At 41.2% G+C, this 18,948-nt stretch overlaps 1 long non-coding RNA gene across 1 annotated transcript in view; it reads right to left on the bottom strand.

Annotated features, from left to right (window-relative positions):
• The window catches only part of LOC144044418 (uncharacterized), a 79,972-nt gene that overhangs the window by 5,232 nt on the left and 55,792 nt on the right, over window positions 1-18,948 (bottom strand). The window contains exons 4-5 of the long non-coding RNA XR_013291264.1: window positions 2,867-2,958; window positions 1,552-1,759 (exon numbers count right to left, since the gene is read on the bottom strand). This is a non-coding gene — a long non-coding RNA (uncharacterized LOC144044418). The remainder of the gene's footprint in view (window positions 1-1,551; window positions 1,760-2,866; window positions 2,959-18,948) is intronic.

The raw sequence follows: 18,948 nt of genomic DNA, 5'->3' as shown, positions 1-18,948 counted from the left end.
CTTTTTTATTTTCTTAAAAAAAAAAAAAACATTCCTTCATCCAATCAAGTGCCTAATATCCAATATTTTTAGAATCGACTAATCTGATTCATTTGAATTTTTCATTAAAAGTTTATTACAAAAGCATTTTCCCCCTTGATTCCTGTTTATTAACCACTGATTGGATTTTATTTCGTACTTCGTATTCGTATAGTAATTAAAAACAGGGGATTGATGTTGTACTACGTTACCGGTCATTGTTTTCCAAAGTAAAAACAGATGTTTGCAAACGGCTTATTTTTATTGAACAGAGAAGATAATCAGTGTTCTTTCATTAAGGACTCCAGACATCAGTCAACAATTACTGTCGATATGCTGCAGTCAAAGAATTTGGACAATTTTACATTAAGAAAAATGCCTCCAAATGTTTACTCAATTATTAAAATAGTTGTTGATTACTTTGATAATCGATTAATCAATTTATTTTTTACAGCTCTACCTTTTCCATAACATTAAATGTAAAAAAAAAAAAAAAATCATATTATGAATTCCTTCTGCTCACAAATAGTATTTCCTCAGAATATTTTTACTGAAAATAAATTAAAAAAATATATATTAACAATTTGATAATTTTATTTAACATAAAAAACTCTTCACATCAGATATTTTTATTTGCTTTTTTCTTAAAATATTATAATTTTCAGATTTTTTTCTCAAAATTTCACGAGTCCTTTCCTTATGTTTGTTTCCTTTTCTTATATGATTTATTTCAAATATTTTTTTTCTCATGAGATTATTTTTTGATAAAATTCCATTGTATCTTGGAATATTAATCTTTTTTACATTTCTTCAAATTCTGTTATATTTTTTTTCAGTTGCATTTTTTAAACTATTTTATAATTTTGTTGACAACACATTGTGCATTCCTTTTCCTCATCAAATATTTTCCCCCTCAGACTATCGTGAGTCCCCCCCCCCCCCAAAAAAAAAATCATTTTCCCCATTCTTTTGTTTTAAATTGTATATCATATGATTTTTTCTAGATGAAAGTTTTTCCTTCCTCCCATAAAATTGCCTCCTTTTTCTGATAGTGTTCTAATAATACAAGGGTTTTTCCCCCCCAGGTAAAACTGCTTCCCTGCTGCCCTCCCCCATGGCGCTTGGGGGCGTGGCGGTCTTGTTCAATCAACAGCGCAGACGTCCACGCCGAGCGAGACATCCCAAGCAAGGCCATAGCTCAGCTTTAAACGCGGCGGGCCATCGACCCGCCGGCCCTGCTGTTGACCGTCCGTCGTGAAAAAAAATAAATAAAAAATGATATCATTTGCGGCCGACGCTCCTTTTGTAAGCTGACCCAGAAAAGCGCACGGGGGTCTCTTCATCTCCGCCGCGCCGGCTATCGATTTCCGCTGAGGCTAATGACTTTTTATGTGCGTAATATATGAGGCGGCATCAGAGCCGTTTGTTCACCGCCGGCCGCTTTCGCGCCCGCCGCCCGGGGACTCGTACCGCTGGCCGTAATATACGTCGCGCCGCCGCCTCTGAGGGCACAGCATAGCTTAGCCAGCTCACCTTTTATTTCAGCCCACGTCGTATGCGTCTTTCGGGAAAAAATGGGCAACGTATTTTACAGGCAATACGCTCAGTGGACACTTCATCCGGTATGCTCGTGTCGTCTGGTGTGAGCGGCGGTTGTGTGCGGCCGCACGTATCGCACATACCGGGAAATGACACGGCATCCGCTACTGCTCATCAGATCAGGACAAAATCTGGCAATTTTCTGAAAGAAATTAGACCCGCAAAAATCACAATATGAGAAAATGCAATTTTGTGAAAAGGCAAAAAAATAAATAAAAATCAATTCAATTTTCAAAATTTCGACTCACAAAATTTAAATATTTTTGACTCAAGATTGATTATTTCCCCTCCTTATTTAATTGGTTATTTTCTCATTCAATCATATTTTTGAGTTTTCAGTACTCATAGTGACTTTTCTCTCATAAAATCCCATTTCTCCCTCATGATACCAATCCTCGCCACCTAATAAAAGAATTTGCTCTACAAGTGTTTTTATTTCTTTTGATGAAACATTTGACTTGCTTTCTTTTTACTACACCGTTATTATAAAGTTACATTTTTTCCCTCATAAAATTGCAAACAAATGTTTGCATTTTTTCCTAATTAGATTTTTTCTCACATAATAAAAAACATATTTTTTTTCTCATAAAAGGAATTTTGTTCCTTCAAAATATTATTTTTCCCCTGATAAAATTGCAAAAATGTTTTCCCCACAAGGCATTAAAAAAATCGAAATTTTTTCCTCACAAAAATATTTGAGTTTTTCCACAGAATATTATGAGGTATTTTTACAGATTTTTTTTCAACATTTTTTTATTTATTTATAATATTGCAATTTTGTCATATCGCTTACTGAAATAATTAATAATAATAGTAACAGAAAAGAAAAGAAATTTTGTGAAATAAAAATTGATGAGAAAAAAAATCATGATATAAAAAAATCATGTGAAAAGTATTTTACGTTAAACTGAATAATAATAATTAATAATTATTATTATTCAGTTAAACATAAAATAATTTTCACATGATTTTTTATAATGATTTTTTAAATAATTATAATTAATAATTATTATTATTATGCAGTTTAACATAAAACACTTTTCACAGCATACTTTTTGTATTTGATGATTTTTTTTCACAAAATTACCATTCAGTAATTCAGATCATTCAGATCATGCGCGCATTCAAGTCATAAGATTATTGTTTTTCTTTCATTACATTATTAAGTTCTTGTTCATTTTTTTTTAAATCATCAAATGCAGTTTGCACAAGATGAAAAAAAAGGTATGAAACCCACACACGTACGTACATCAGGTCACACGTTGGTGGGGTCACCAAAGGATTTGTTGCATCTATCGATCGAGTGGCCTCAGGATGAGCTTCTCGCTCCTTCTTAGCGTCCTGCTGACACAAGATGAGAAACGATCAAGACGTGACAATCGATCGACAAGGGAGCGCTAAGTGCTAAGCTAGCTATCTACCGCCGCTTATGCGTTTCTTTCCCTCTACGGTTGTCGACACGAATGTGTCACCTTTATAGCCACAGCTAAGCTACAAGTTGTGCTAGTGCTACAGAGAATGCTAACTGCTAAGCTAATTGAAATGTAAAGCAGTGAAAAACAGAGTTGCAGTGGAGCATAACCAGACTTTCCTCTTGCACGGCTGCTTGTCTATACTGGCCAGGTACACCCTGGACTGGTCGCCAGCCAATCGCAGGGCACATATGGACCAAAAACAGACTGGTCGCCAAACAGTTAGTGCAGTGTTTTCCACAGATTTGAAATCCCCTCTAACCTTATGATCCACAAGTGAGTGATGGCGAACTAATGTTACTTGCGGTATATCTGGTCGCAACAGGGCTTGTTATTTTATATATATTAGAATCTTGTTCTCATAAAATAGCATTGTACTCATATTTTTTTGGGTGGGATTAATTCATTTGATTAATGACTTATTTGGACGATTTACAATTCTGGTTTCTCTTTCTTTTTCTCATGATTTGATTTCTCATTTTTTCCCTTGGGAGTTTTTACTCATTTCTTTTTTTCTCATCCAATTGCGATTTTTGTCTCTTTTCGTTGTTGTTGCAGAATGCCCCCCCCCCCCCCCCCATACAAGTTTGTACTTATAAAATTACAACTCCGCCGACCCCCATTATATTGAATATTTTCCCTTCAAATATTGGTTGTTTTCTTAAAATTCTATGTATGTCTCATATTAACAGATTTTTTTCCTGTCTTTTCCTAGCAGGTAAAAAAAAAAAACCCATCAGCAGCTAATTAGCAACGTTAGGATGTAACAATCAGTCGGAAAAGCATTTGATCGCATTTTAAACGGCCCGGACATTGACTTTTGTCGGGATAAGGCGTCTACGTTGGGACAAATGACCACGCCGTCTAGCCATGTCCCCCGCAACCCCCCCCCCCCCCACCAGACTTAATGAGTGCATGGATTTTCTTCTTCTGTGGTTGTCATTTGTCTCATGGCTGCCCTGCTGAAACGTGAGCCGCTAATGACGCTGCGCAGACGCAATTTGTGATGATGCTCTTACGCTTTGTCGATAGTCGCGACAACGCCTTCAATCATTAGAAAACATCATGACATACATAAGCACGCATGCTAGCATTTATCACCAGTTAGTCTTGCTAACAGCACAGAATTATTGATCTCATCAGTCCATAGAAATTGATATCCAACTTTATTTTCTGGATGATTGTCACTCTAGTAAAGCTATCGTTGTTTGGCTGCTTCAAACCAAAATGGCCGACTTCCTGTCCAATTCCAGGCATGGGTCCTTGAGACTTTTTTGTGCGCGTTCTTTTATAATAGACAAGTCCAACCAATTTTGTCTCGATCAATGGAAAATGGTGTTGGGGACTCTTTTTTTGGTTTTGTTGACTAACTTTTGATTTCTGGTATTGACCCCCAAAAGTTCAAACCAAAATGGCGGCAGTTCTCTTTTTGAGCGGTACTGTTTCACGTCACAGTCCATCATCTGCATACGCAACTTAATCCATCCTCACATTTGCAACGTGACCAGCCGTCGTCGTGCGCTCACATCACAGCATATACGGTATTGTGTGTTGCGCACCGTTTTTCTCTTATAATCCTTTGAATCATGTTTTTTATATTTCATCTTAAGTCAAGTGCACTTCTCCCCCGCAGGATTGCGCCAAAATGAAATGAATTCATGAGTTACCATTCAACAGGTCTCCCCTGTAATATTATTGTGACCAGTGTTGGGAATAACAGCGTTTAAACTAACTCTGTTTTTTTTTTCCATAAACGGACGAATCTAACTCATTATTCTCCCCATATTTGAAACGCCGTTATCGTTATTGTATGAGAAATGCAATGCGTTACAATTTATTTATTAGATTCAAGGCTCGAAGTAAGCTTACGAGACATTGTGCGGTGACCGGCTCTGAAAATGTCATTTGCGCAGTTCGAGGCGCTGTTGTTGTCGGACCTCGTCACAATAAAAGTGTCTTGACAGCTGAAATGTATCGTGACTTTTATTTTGGAGGTGCCGCAGGAAGCGTGTCACGACGTGACGCACGTGTCCTTCTTCCTCCTTCTGGACCTTAAGGCTTAGCACATTTTAGCAAAGAGTCCACGTCCTCGTCTGGAAGTGGTTTGACAACTTTGACAAGAGTGACATTAATGAGAAATAACAGTCGAGATTTGCCGAAAAAAAGGCCGCCACGAGGAGCGATTTGTTGACAATCATGTTCCGCCAAGAGCCATATTGCGACTCCACAAGCACCGTAACAGCGATAAAGATACCGTTAGGTCATAGCGACACGCTCGCCTTGTGTTATTAATAGCGCCAACAATTGTATTTCTCTTATTTCACGAGTGCTAAACATGTGAAAAGTGTTGGAAGAAATATGCTCACACTCATGGAGGCGATGGAGTGACATTTGTATGTGAAGGATGCGCGTGAAGCCGACAGTTGGGCAGTCGTCGGACGCAAATCAATCATTAAACACGCCTTTATATGTTTTATGAACTGAAAATATATCACCATATTCTCATATTTGAAAGTGTACAAAAGTAAATGTTTTGTGGAAGCTGATGATTCTGAGGAGTAAATATAGTAGTAGTTATGGTTACGACTTTGGCCATGATAGCATTAAGCACTGTCTATTTTAATAGCATTGGCAATTTCTTTGATCTATTATTGACTATTTTAGCCCGCAACAATCATCAAAAATGCCCGGGAAATCCTGGAGGGACTGGCGAGAACGGTCTACAAATGACCCATCGATGACATATGTGCCACAAATCACCATCTATCCAGTATTGATTTGATTTGTATTATTATTCTGATTGCTGCAGTAACTGGCAGTGGTAGAACATACATCACCACTCCAAATTTAATGAATTACTATTATTATTATTATTGTATGATGTGTCATATTATGGAGTGAGGCATTTGTGTGACATGAATACCCACAAAAATAAATGAAAACACCTTATAAAGCCTGGACGTAATTTGAATTCCTTGCATAATACTAATAATAATAATAATATATAAAAAAATAAAAATAAAATCCCAATTTTTTATATAAAACATTTTTTTTAAGTAGTGAAAATAGTTACTTTTCCTGGTCACGAGTACTTTTATTATGAAGTAATTCAATTACCTGCTCAGTTAATTTTTAAGCAAGTAATGAGTATCTATAACTAAATACCTTTTTAAAGTAACGTTTCAAACAGTGATTGTGATTGCAAAGGACTACTTTCAAATGTACGCATTGAGCCGACACCCGAGCAGCAACGTTCTCCCACGCCGCCTTCCTCTTAACTCTTTCACTGCCATTGACGTTTATAGACGTCAAGTAAAAACCTACGGAGCACTGCCACTGACGTCTAAAGACGTCATCCAATTTCTTTTATTTTTTTTTTTTTGAAACGGGTGCGGGCAAGGCTTCCGGAGCTGTGGTGAAAGTTTCCAGCCGGTCTGTTGTGCCTAATGACTACTTTTGGCCCCTAGAGGGCAGCGATGACTCTCTTTTGACAAGATCGGGTGGGCGTCAGTAGAGGCGGAGCTAGAGCGTCGAGCAGGAGATGAGTATGGAAGACAAAGGAAAAATGGCGGCCGGTCGCGAGGAGCTCACGCCCGAGCCGTTTTTTTTCAAAGACCAAAAGCATCGCTGAAAGAGCACATTGTTGACGACGATGATCATCATCGATGATGAAGATGAGGGTGGTGACTCCGTGGTTGAGAAGCATTGACGCGGCAGTAGAAGACGTTAGATGGAGCTAGATGGAGGAGGGAACGGGCAATGGCGAGCGTTTGCAAGCAGCTCTACACTTACAAGACGAAAGGCATCGACCAACGCTAAAATAGTACATTGATGACGACGATGATCATCATCGATGATGATGAAGGTGAATCCGAGCTTGACGGCGAAGTTGGAAGCGCTGACGCGGCGGCTATGACGGCGTCATAACGCAAAGCACAACCAAGCACATTCAGGCGGACGTTCGATCGGACGACGGAGAGTGCCCCGAGTCCAATGCATATTCATCGGAGGAAGTGTGTACAGTCTGCTACTTGCTTTTTATTCCCCGGAAAAAAAGGCCGTCAAGAAAGTGTAACGTTTGCACGCAAAACGGACCAATGTGAAAGTGAAAGAAAACTGTTGTGCGAGTCCTGGCGTCTCCTTGCACGCAGGAGAGCGTTACAAAAGGAAAAACTGTATTTGAAACATCCACATAATTGTAAGTAGTACCACAGTTGCACACATTTGTAAATAGTTTGCGAAATTGTTTTGTCAAATTGTTACACTGTTGAATGGAAATAAACGTATTTTGCAATCAAAAAACACTTTATCATTGTTGGTGAAAGCGTTTTACAGAAGTAAAGCACTATTTAGGTGTTTGTGGCATCATTCATGGACAAAAAGAAGTGTACAATTCACTAGAGTGCATGAAATAACATCGTTTCACAAAAAGCTCTTTTTCTCCGTTTTTTGTTTCAAAAGAGAGAATTTCGGTGAAAGTAGCCATTTTCTATTGTTGATTACTGAAGAACGGAATAAGGTAGAAACAAACTTTTTTTTTCTGATGAAAGATGAGAGTCCAATCTTTCATTTGGTAGTATGTGTGCTTCCATAGTCCAAACACAACATTTTCTGTGGACCTTGAAAGATCACTCAAAATGCTTAAATCGGCTGGCACTGGCGACATCCCGTTTCTGAAAACGTCTGGCAGTCAAAGAGTTAAGAAAAAAAGTGCAACACCGACATGTTCAAATTTGCTATATGATCGCATTAAAATTTTCAGTTGAGAGAAGTAAAAAAAAAAAGAAAAGAAATTGATGTGGACTTTTTAGTGTAGTGGCAACGCCAGGTGAAACAACTCTGCCTTAATATAACGACCTCAAATCAGCTGTCCTGGAACCGAAAACGCAGAGTTTCCGATCTCAGGGCATGTCAACTCGCTGTTCAGGGTTCGTCTCGGTGTTTGTTCAACATGCTTGCTGAAATGGACCCCTGGAATTGACCCCAAAATGTTGGCTTCAAGTTCAAACCAAAATGGCCGACTTCCTGTTCAATTTCGGCCATGGGTTTTTGAGCGTCCTGTCATGATTGTCAAGTCCTCCAATTTGGTATTGATTGGTGAAACTGTTGCCATCGGCTGCTAACGTTGCAGGGGATACTACTGACATTTAAATTGACAATTCAAACCAAAATGGCTGACTTGATAGAGTAGGGGAGTCTTGTTCTTTTTTTTTTTTTTTACTAACTTTTGATTCCTGGAATTGACCCCAAACTGTCTGCTCCAAACCAAAATGGCCGACTTTCTGTTCAAATGTAGCCGCATGGCCCTTGATACTTCCTGGTGTCAGGGTGTGAATTTGTCAAACGTTGCAGAAGGTGCAGCTGAAGAGTTTTCCTTGAATGTCGTGATGCAAGCGGACTGTCTGGCAATAATGCAGATGATTGTATGCAATGTATGTTTGTTTGCATGAATGGTGTTGGACGCACGCATATGCAAATGAGGCCCGTCGGCTGGAGGAGTGCCGGTTTGCTGGTTGAGCGCTGGTGAGATGCCCTCCAGGAAATCGGGCATCACACAAGGAACGAGACCCCCACTCGGACATTTCCCCCCCGAGGTCTCGCCCATACCATTCGCTACACACGTATGTGCGTCTGCGTCTGTCTATGGAAATATGAATGCTAACATGTACTGTATATGTGACCTACATGTTGGAGTCATTGCAGCCCTAACAGGGACACGTGAAGAGAAAATCTCAAGACAACTTGACAATCTGCTTAGATACCTCGGTCTTTAAACCTTAATTAGAAACTCTGAATTTGGCTACTTTATTTTAAACATGTCTTGAAACCCAAATTACAACTTGAAAGCCAAACCCTGTGGAAACTGTCTTGAAACCTGACTTAATGTTCATTTGAAAGCGTAACCCTGTCCCGAAGCCCCATTTTGAACGCTATACCCACCTTAAAGCCTTATTTAGAAACCTAAAACTTGACTTGAACCCATAATGCAGTCTTAAAATCCTTATCAAAAACCCAAACTCTGACTTGAAACCCAAATCCAGACTAACCCTGAAGTCTCCTTTAAAAACCAAACCACACTTTGAAATCCTTTACGTAAGTAAGTACCCGAAGCCCTTTAATCCTAATCCTATTTTCTCCTGGCAGGTGGGGGTCGTGTCCCCCAATCGAAAAATGGTCCAGATCACAAGCACATGTGGATCTAATCTCAAAAAGCAAAACACCCCAGCCCCTCCCCGCACTGAACCACATTTACTACTACTTTCCTTACAGGCCAAAATACAAACAATTCAGACATCAATTTTACAGACATCCTTTCCCGTCAACTGTCTTCAATTGAAACCAGACTTTCAAACTGTGCCCTGAAAACCCCTAAAAAGAATTTTTTTTAAATCGTAATGGGTTTCAAGACACGGGTTAGAAGTTTGAAGCCAGGAAATGGGTTTCAAATTAAGAGTTTCAAACCTGCTTTAGGGTTCAAGCCGCAGTCCTTTTGATTCCAATAAACAGAGAGATATGTAAAAAATAATAATAATATAAATACCAATAAATGAATACAAATGGCCTGAAATAAAAACTTGTTAAAATAACTTATCTAACTTTTATTTATTTTTTTGCATCAAATGAGTCATTTAATGATTGAAAAATCATTACATGTATAAAAAATAACAATAGCCACAAAATCTTATTATATATTTAAAAACTCAATCAAACAAAATAAGTGATGAACTAATAAAACTAAAATCATGGAAAAAAAACATTAAATAAATAAAAATACAAATTAAAATAATACAAACTACTGCTACTATTCAATAAAGAATAACTAAACTGAGTATTTAAATGATTACATTTAACAATAAATGAAATACTTGAAAAATGGCATTCAGTACACACAATGTTCTGTTTCCAGTGGATAACAAAAGTCTACACACCCCTTTTCAAATGTCAACTTCTGTGATATCTATTTTTATAAATAATTGTCATTCCCCCAAAAATTCCACCATATGACCTGGAACTCAACTCAATCAAATCAAACTTTATTTTTACCGCACCTTTCATACATTAAAATGCAACTCAAGGTGCTGAAATGTGAACACACCCACATAATTATTTTAAAATTTTTTGGTACGGGTCATAGGTCACATTAATGGTGGAAACCATTGCGACATGATTCCTCTTGGTTTCTTTTATTTTATTCCACAGAAACCAATCGTTACATTAGGGGTGTGTAGACTTTCTATAGCCAGCGTACAAGATAGTGAGCGCGCCATTGACCCTTTGCCGTTCATGAGTTACATGCCGCGCCGCCTTCCAGCCACCTTGACAGGAGGCGGACCGCGACCAGATGTTTGGGCAGGAGGTCAAAGGACGGCGGGTGGGGGCGGACCCGGACCGCACCCCCGCCTACGCCCACTCGACCTTGCGCACTTGCGGCCGTGACGGAAGTGCGCTAATTGAATTTGGCCGTAAACGAGGTGATGGATTCCTTGGAGAAGGTCGCCTTTTGTTTGATGGCGGAACGGTCGCGTAATCCGCCGGCAGGCGTCATCACTCCCGCCATCACTCGTCACGCACGGCCCGAGGCGAGGAAGGCGATCCCGAGTCATTCCCGGGAATATCTGGCGGACAGGCGGACATCGGCCTGGGAGGCGACCCCCCCCCCCCCCGCCTCCATCGCCTTCCTCCACGCTGACCCGCCAGCTATTCCCCGACTCATAAGGGAAGCTAAATGAAATCCACCCCAATATGACTAACACCCCCCCCCCTCCCCCACTTCATCCCCTGACACCAACAGAGAGGAACTCATTTCCTACACTCACTGTTACTCACTATACACACACACACACACACACACACGTCAGGTCTACATATCTCGTGGGGACATCTCATTGACATAATGCATTTCCTAGCCTGTTACCCTAACCTTAACCATCACAACTGATTGCCTAATCCTAACCCCGACCAAAACCCCATTCAAACCTAAATTCTAAAACCAAGTTTTGACCCTCAAAAAGAGGTATGGACTAATGGGGACCACCAAAAAATGTCCTCACAAGGACACGTAAAACCCCAGAAAATGGTTCCCATTATGTGATACAATGTAAAGACACCACCCACCAGGCCACCAACCAGAGTCCTTCACCAACCCCAGAGACATCTGAATTTCAACAAATCAGGGAGACCTCAAGAGACCAAAGGAGAGAGTGAGGAAAGGAAGGAAGGAGAGACAAAGCAGAGTGAGATCCGCAGACACCAGCCTCCACCGATTCAATGACCTGAAGAAGATTGTGTCTGAGTTTCGATTGATGCTGGTGTGGTGGGATCTGGCGTGCATGAAAATCTCCACCAAAGAGGGGAGCCGTCGACCCCCGCCAGGACAGAGCAAGCGCAACACCTCAGGGCCCCCCAGGGCACGGCAGCGCCAAGGGACAACCCCCGGGCCCCGCAGGGGCCACCGGCCGGAGAGCAAACCCAGGAGCAGGAGCGCCCTCTACCCCAACGCGGCCCGCGCCCCCAACCCAACGCAGCAGGACGGGGAACTGCAGGCCCGCCAGGCACCCCACTGGTCCGGAGCCGACGCAACCCCCCCACACACACATCCACCCCAACCCAGGCCCAGCCGCCCCCAGGCCCCCAAACCCCGCAGACACCCCCTACCTCCATTTTTTACCCTAACCTCAACCATAACCCATTTCAAACCTAAACTCTGAAACCAAGTCTTGCCGTCAAAAAGAGGTCTAATCTTTAGGCAAAATGGCCCCACAAGGACGGGTGGGCCCCACAACTCCGTGAAATCCTGAAATATTGGCCCCACCATGTAACCTAGAACCATATCCCTAAACTTAACCATCATAAATGATTGCCTAACCCCAACCAAAATCCATTTCAAACCATAACTATAAAACCAAACCTTGACCCTCAAAAAGAGATCTTCAGTTATGAGGACCGGCCAAAATGTCCCCACAAAGCACTAAACCCAGAATATGGTTCACACAAGGTAACACTAAAGAGTTATGGATTAATGGGGACCATCAAAAATGTCCCCAAAAGGACAGGTGGTCCCCACAATGATAGTAAGACCCCAGAAAATGGTCCCCATGATGTTATGTACACACACACACTTGGCCTGACGCGGACTGACAAATTTTCTTTCAGGAATCTCCTGAATGTGGGAGTGGGCCTGATTGCAGATGTTGGAAAAATGTGCCCCCTCCCCCAAGAAGCCCCCCCCCCAACTCACACACACCCAAACAAGTCCTGACCCACACCGCACCCAGTCCCAAGCAAGCGCACCCCCGCCCTCTCCCCCTCCCGGATCTGCAACTGCTCAGGCGCGTGCACGCAAATAAATGTGCACACATCGAACACACACACACATTCTAGCACACGCACACTAAGGGCGCGGATCATTGACAGCAAACAAATGAGACGCCCCAAAAAGTTGCAATTGTCAAGCGGAAGGAATGCAAATGCGCTGAAGTTTTGACAATGACGAGGACGACCTGCGAGGGAGACGACGGCAAAATCAAAGTCATCGAGAAAATGAAAAGCCGGCGCAGGTCGCATTTCACGCACAACAATTTATAAGATATCATATCAAGATGGAAAAATGTTTTCGCGTTTTCAACAAGCAACGCGGTGGATGCTCCTCTCTCGAGGTGTAGCGCGTCGCAGCGCCCCCTACATAAAAACAATTAATCGCAGACAAAGAGGCGAAAAAAAAAAGAAAAAAAAAGACGACATCCCACTTCTTATTTACATTCGAGGCAAATTCATCAAAGTGAGAACACGGCAGAATTTGTGGAACATTTTTGATTCATAACACGCTCATAAATCTTCCGCCAGCTGCTTGTGGATTTATGACCATTTTTTACTAATTTTGTTGCTTCTCAGTCGTGGCAGACTTTTATTATTTATCAAGCCAAATGTTTTATATGCACGATATTGTCCACACACACACACACACACACACACACGCACGCACGCACACACACACAAATCCATTGGCAGCTTGAGGCAAATATTGAAAGTGGATGCTTGTACAACATGACAGCTTTGCCACACTTACATGAAATTAAAGACAAATATGGAATTTCCTTCGTCATCATTAGGCCTCATTAATAATTGCGGCCATAAAATATAGCACCTGGGAACTGTCGTCGTCATGGCAATTGGGAGGAGGCGGAGGGTTGCTTTGGGCTTAACGAGCTCGCGTCGCACAGCGCAATTAGCGGCTAGCTCGTTAGTGCATATTTTGAAAGCAAACATGGCGCGTTCCGGCGAACGGTTCAAAGCCTGATTCGAACGTGTGCACGCGTGTGTACACATGCATACGTGTGTGTGTGTGTGTGTGTGTGTGTGTGTGGCCCATGTCTCCATGGCAACCCTTTCCCGTGCCGGCTGGACAAACAGCGGAAGGCCATGCGTGCAGGATGAAGTGAATGGAAGACAATCCGGCGTTCTTATTAAAAGGACTTGCTGGCCTTCCCCACGGACGTGCTTTTATTGTAAAGGTTATTAACTTCATATTATGACAAACACTGTTACATATGTTCAATATAAAGATGACAACACTCAGGAGGTCGCAGCGCGCGGGCAGAGGGTGTGCAGGCGGCCATCTTTGTTATATATTTCATCTTGAGCAGCATTAACGATATCCAATTTAGCGAGATCGGACATAAAAAAAAAAAAGGCTTCCGGTGGACTTTCATCTTGGCTCCAATCAACATCATCATTACAGTGGTAGCAAATAATGATTATTTTAATAATCCATTATTTTGTTGATTGGTTGATGAAGTGACTTTATAAAAACATGTTTTCATTTCATTGCATTTAAAATGAGGACATTTTTCCCCAATTCCCACGCTGCAAAAAAAAAAAATAAAAAAATTCTTCTGATTCGATTACTGGTTTGGTCCCTTAACTCTTTGACTGCCAGACGTTTTCAGAAACGGGTTGTCCCCACTGCCAGCCCATTTAAGCATTTTGAGTGATCTTTCAAGGTCCACAGAAAATGTTGTGTTTGGACTATGGAAACACACATCCGACCAAATGAAAGATTGGACTCTCATCTTTCATCAGAAAAAAAAGTTTGTTTCTACCTTATTCCGTTCTTCAGTAATCAACAATAGAAAATGGTTACTTTCACCGAAATTCTCTCTTTTGAAACAAAAAACGGAGAAAAAGAGCTTTTTGTGAAACGATGTTATTTCATGCACTCTAGTGAATTGTACACTTCTTTTTGTCCATGAACGATGCCACAAACACCTAAATAGTGCTTTACTTCTGTAAAACGCTTTCACCAACAATGAAAAAGTGTTTTTTGATTGCAAAATACGTTTATTTCCATTCAAAAGTGTAACAATTTGACAAAACAATTTCGCAAACTATTTACAAATGTGTGCAACTGTGGTACTACTTACAATTATGTGGATGTTTCAAATACAGTTTTTCCTTTTGTAACGCTCTCCTGCGTGCAAGGAGACGCCAGGACTCGCACAACAGTTTACTTTCACTTTCGCATTGGTCCGTTTTGCGTGCAAACGTTACACTTTCTTGACGGCCTTTTTTTCCGGGGAATAAAAAGCAAGTAGCAGACTGTACACACTTCCTCCGATGAAAATGCATTGGACTCGGGGCACTCTCCGTCGTCCGATCGAACGTCCGCCTGTGCGTGCTCGGTTGCGCTCCGCGTTACGACACCGTCATAGCCGCCGCGTCAGCGGTTCCAATTTCGCCGTCAAGCTCGGATTCACCTTCATCATCATCGATGATGACCATCGTCGTCATCAATGTACTATTTTAGCGTTGGTCGATGCCTTTCGTCTTGTAAGTGTAGAGCTGCTTGCAAACGCTCGCCATTGCCCGTTCCCTCCTCCATCTAGCTCCATCTAACGTCTTCTACTGCCGCGTCAATGCTTCTCAACCACGGAGTCACCACCCTCATCTTCATCATCGATGATGATCATCGTCGTCAACAATGTGCTCTTTCAGCGATGCTTTTGGTCTTTGAAAAAAAAAACGGCTCGGGCGTGAGCTCCTCGCGACCGGCCGCCATTTTTCCTTTGTCTTCCATTCTCATCTCCTGCTCGACGCTCTAGCTCCGCCTCTACTGACGCCCACCCGATCTTGTCAAAAGAGTCATCGCTCCCCTCTAGGGGCCAAAAATAGTCATTAGGCACAACAGACAGACTTGAAACTTTCACCAGACATGCGGAAGGGTTTCCTCTACCCGTTTCAAAAAAAAAAAAAAAAAATCATTGGATGACGTCTTTTGACGTCATTGGCAGTGAAGCGTAGGTTTTTACTTGACGTCTTTAAACGTCAGTGGCAGTGAAAGAGTTAAATTCGGCAAAATGCCATAAACATTTTTTTTTATCTTGGTTGACTGTTCAAAAGCTCAGTTTGCGTTATCTGACCGTTGTAAGACTACATTTCCCATGATTCTTCGATGTGAAAACAGGAAGTAGTTCTACTTCTGGTCAAACTGCTACCACGGACTTCCGTATGACGGGACCGTCGATGCCGCTTACTCGTCGTCAGGAGCAGTGAAACCGCCGGCGGCCATCTTACAGCGCCGCTCACGAAGGCCGCCTAACTTGAACACATTATTTTTCTGCACCGTTGGCGAGAATGCCACCGTGTGTGACATTCGGTTGCACCAATAAGTCTGGCAGAAGCGCGACACGCACGTTTAATTTGTAAGAAGGCAATTTTATAGAATTTTCTAACAGCCATCAACAATCATCGGCTTTTAGATCAGCGCGATCTGTGTGGTCATCGAGGTCTTTTCTTGTTTAAAAAATATATATATTTTGTATAATTTTATTATTATTATGCATTTCTTTATTCTTATTTTACTTGGTTTTACTAGATCTAATGTGTATGATAGTGTGCGGATCTCTATGTGCAAAAACGCTTGTTTTTCAAATGTGCTATAGAAATAAAGTGGATTGGATTGAACAATCAAGTGAAAGGAAAGCTCATCAAGAAAAAAAAAAAACTTGCTGCAAAATGTAAATTGAAGCTCTTTGAGTCACAAATCACGATCTTGAGATCATCTGAATGGTGGATGCAAACAGTGACGTTTCCTTTATGTAAGACTCTCATGACTTCATAAAGGGATTGTAAAAGACAGGTTTTGATGCATTTTCTTCGTATGAGTCGCTATGACAACTGTGTGACAGCAAAAAGATAGATATAAAAAAAATGTGACTTTGGGACGAGACCTGCGTAATGTTGGGACAAAACAATGAGGTCCATCTTTAAAAGCCTCGCTGTCCAACTTCTGTTATAAAAGACGTCCACCTTGTTGTACATTCGTGTTTGTCTTGCATTTATAGCTCGACGAGTTAGCGCGGACGTCCGTCTTTCATCCATCCAGCCAACATTCCTCTCTGTTAGTGCGAACGTCCATTTTGTCTCCGTGTCCAATTTAGCGGCATTAAACATTCATTGCACTTCTTTTTACACTGAACATCCATTTTGGATCGCATGAAGGACTCTCCAACAGCGTCCGTCGTCAATCGTCCCGCGAGATTCCCCGACATCCTTTCCTTTCCCCGCGGGAGGTAAACGCCCTCAAAGTTGCCGTCAAACTTTCTGAGTGGTTAAAAAGTCAGCGTGTCGTTGCCGTGTCGGCCGTAATGACAGCGTCTATACGTTTTCCACGCCATAAGCATCATCTAACAGAGGGGAGGCGTTTAGTCACCTCCTGCGATTGCGCTTTACGATGGCGGAAAGCGTCCGAGGTTGGCAAAACGGGCACGACGAAGCAATTTGGTGGCGCCCCCCCCCCTCTTCCCCATCCACACCCACCCTCCCCCGCACCCATAAACAATCAGCCGGGGTAATGGAGGCCATAATGCTAATCTTTACGGCCCACCACGACCCCCGACGCTGATTTAATTAGCTTTTTTTCTCCCGCCTTTCCATCCCGCCGTTTCCCGCTGGCTGTCTCTCAGCTGCCCTATCTGCTTTTAACGAGCTTTTTAGAGCAATTTAGCTCCAACACCGCTAAAATTGTCACGCGAGATGCTCACCTGCAACCTAAACAGAAAATGCATTTACAGGCAAAGCAGACGCCGGCATCGGCTTACAGGCACGCACCACATGGCCTTAAATTACAACGTCCCATTCTCGAGAGAGTAAGACGTTATTAAAACAAAAAATGGGCAAAACTTACGTCGTCGTCGTCCCCCCCCCCCTTCCACAAGGCTTCTTATCTTATAATTGGCTGATTTTCAATGTTTTCTGCAAAAAATTCTGAACAAAACAAACAATGAAAAAACGACTACATAAGAAAACGAGACAAAGAAAACTGGCCAGTCTGAAAAGAATCGGGAAGTCGTAAAAACTTAATTACGCAAAACTATGATTCCATTCATTAAAATCCATTTTTCTAATGATTTCTGTTTCTGAATTTGGCAATTTGAAAAATTGTCATAAATTGAAAAATCACTCATTCGTCAACATTATTATTATTGTTATATTTTTGGAAACTAACTCGACTTTTGTCTGTTTCTTAGCGGGAATTAAAGTCACTTTTTTGAACATTTTTCATAATATAGTGGAGAAAAAAAGCTTTAAACTAAGACAGACACTTTAAAAAAATTCAATGAACTCAAAATTCGATAAAATCAATTCAGTTCATGATTTCCGTTTGAAAAATTGACGTAAATCGAAAAATCCCTAATTTGTCAACAAGCTAACTCGATTTCTGTTAGCAGCCATGTTGTTAGCATAAACAGTGTACACCGATGAAATCGAAAGATCAAAATTATTTTCTCTGTTTCTTAGCGGGAATTAAAGCCACTTTTTTGAAAAATTGTTGTAAATATAGTGGAGAAAAAAAAAGCTTTAAACTAATTTACTGCACGCTGTTTAACTCATTTGCTCCAAAAATGTATAAATATGTTCTATTTGAAATATTACTACTGTATACTCCCAAAGACGTATGTATATGTTTGTTTTGTTATGCTAGAGCATACAGAAGGCTTTGATGCAAGAGAATGCTTGAAGCAATGCTAGTTATTACAAATTACAAAAACGGCCAGCAATATAAGAGTATAAGAGATCAACCAGGGCCATGCTGCAAAAAGCTCTTTTCCCCACTGTTTTAAACAGATTTGTGAATAATGATGAAACTTAGCTATATTCTAATGCTAATTGCTGCAGACCAGAAACAGATAGAAATATACTTTTTTTCCCTGATGAATGAAGAGACTCATCTGTCTTTTGGTAGCAATAGAACGCAAAATCTTGCAAAATCAGTCAAAATCCTGTAAAACAGCTGGGAGCAAAGGGGGTTGCTTCAAAGAACATGGCTGCGAACCAATGAGTTAAGAAGATTTTGACAGAAGTTTCTAGAGGAGTGGTTCTTAACCTGGGTTTGATTGAACGCCAGGATTTCTTTGAGTCAAGTCTCAGGGATCCGACGGGTCGACTTAGTGGCTTTTGTGATGGTACGACATCATGTTTTATTTTCTTTGTTATTATTTTAATTGTATTATTGTAGTCTGTTCGTAGTATGAAGAGCAAAAAAATATGTGCAATATGAATGCACATGTACAGTATAACGTAACGTATGGTGTTCCACAGGGTTCGATTCTGGGGCCTCTGCTATTTTCATTGCATCTGCTTGTCAGCGGCTTTTTACATGCCGTTCGCCATTCACTCCTTGCGTCACCTTTTCTCACCATCACCACACAGATGGTTGGATTCGTAAAAAAAAATAAAAAATACTGCTAGCACATTGCCAATTTGTCAGCCACAAAATTCTGTATTGACAAAATCAGTTCCATAACGTCCTCACACATTTTAACTTCTTGTTTAGCCAGCAAAGCATTTTGCTCAAAAACTC

This window comes from Vanacampus margaritifer, chromosome 2 (assembly GCF_051991255.1).
Source record: "Vanacampus margaritifer isolate UIUO_Vmar chromosome 2, RoL_Vmar_1.0, whole genome shotgun sequence".
Taxonomy (NCBI): Eukaryota; Metazoa; Chordata; class Actinopteri; order Syngnathiformes; family Syngnathidae; genus Vanacampus; species Vanacampus margaritifer.
Note: the sequence above shows the minus strand (reverse complement) of the source record. Positions and strands in the feature narration are given on the sequence as shown.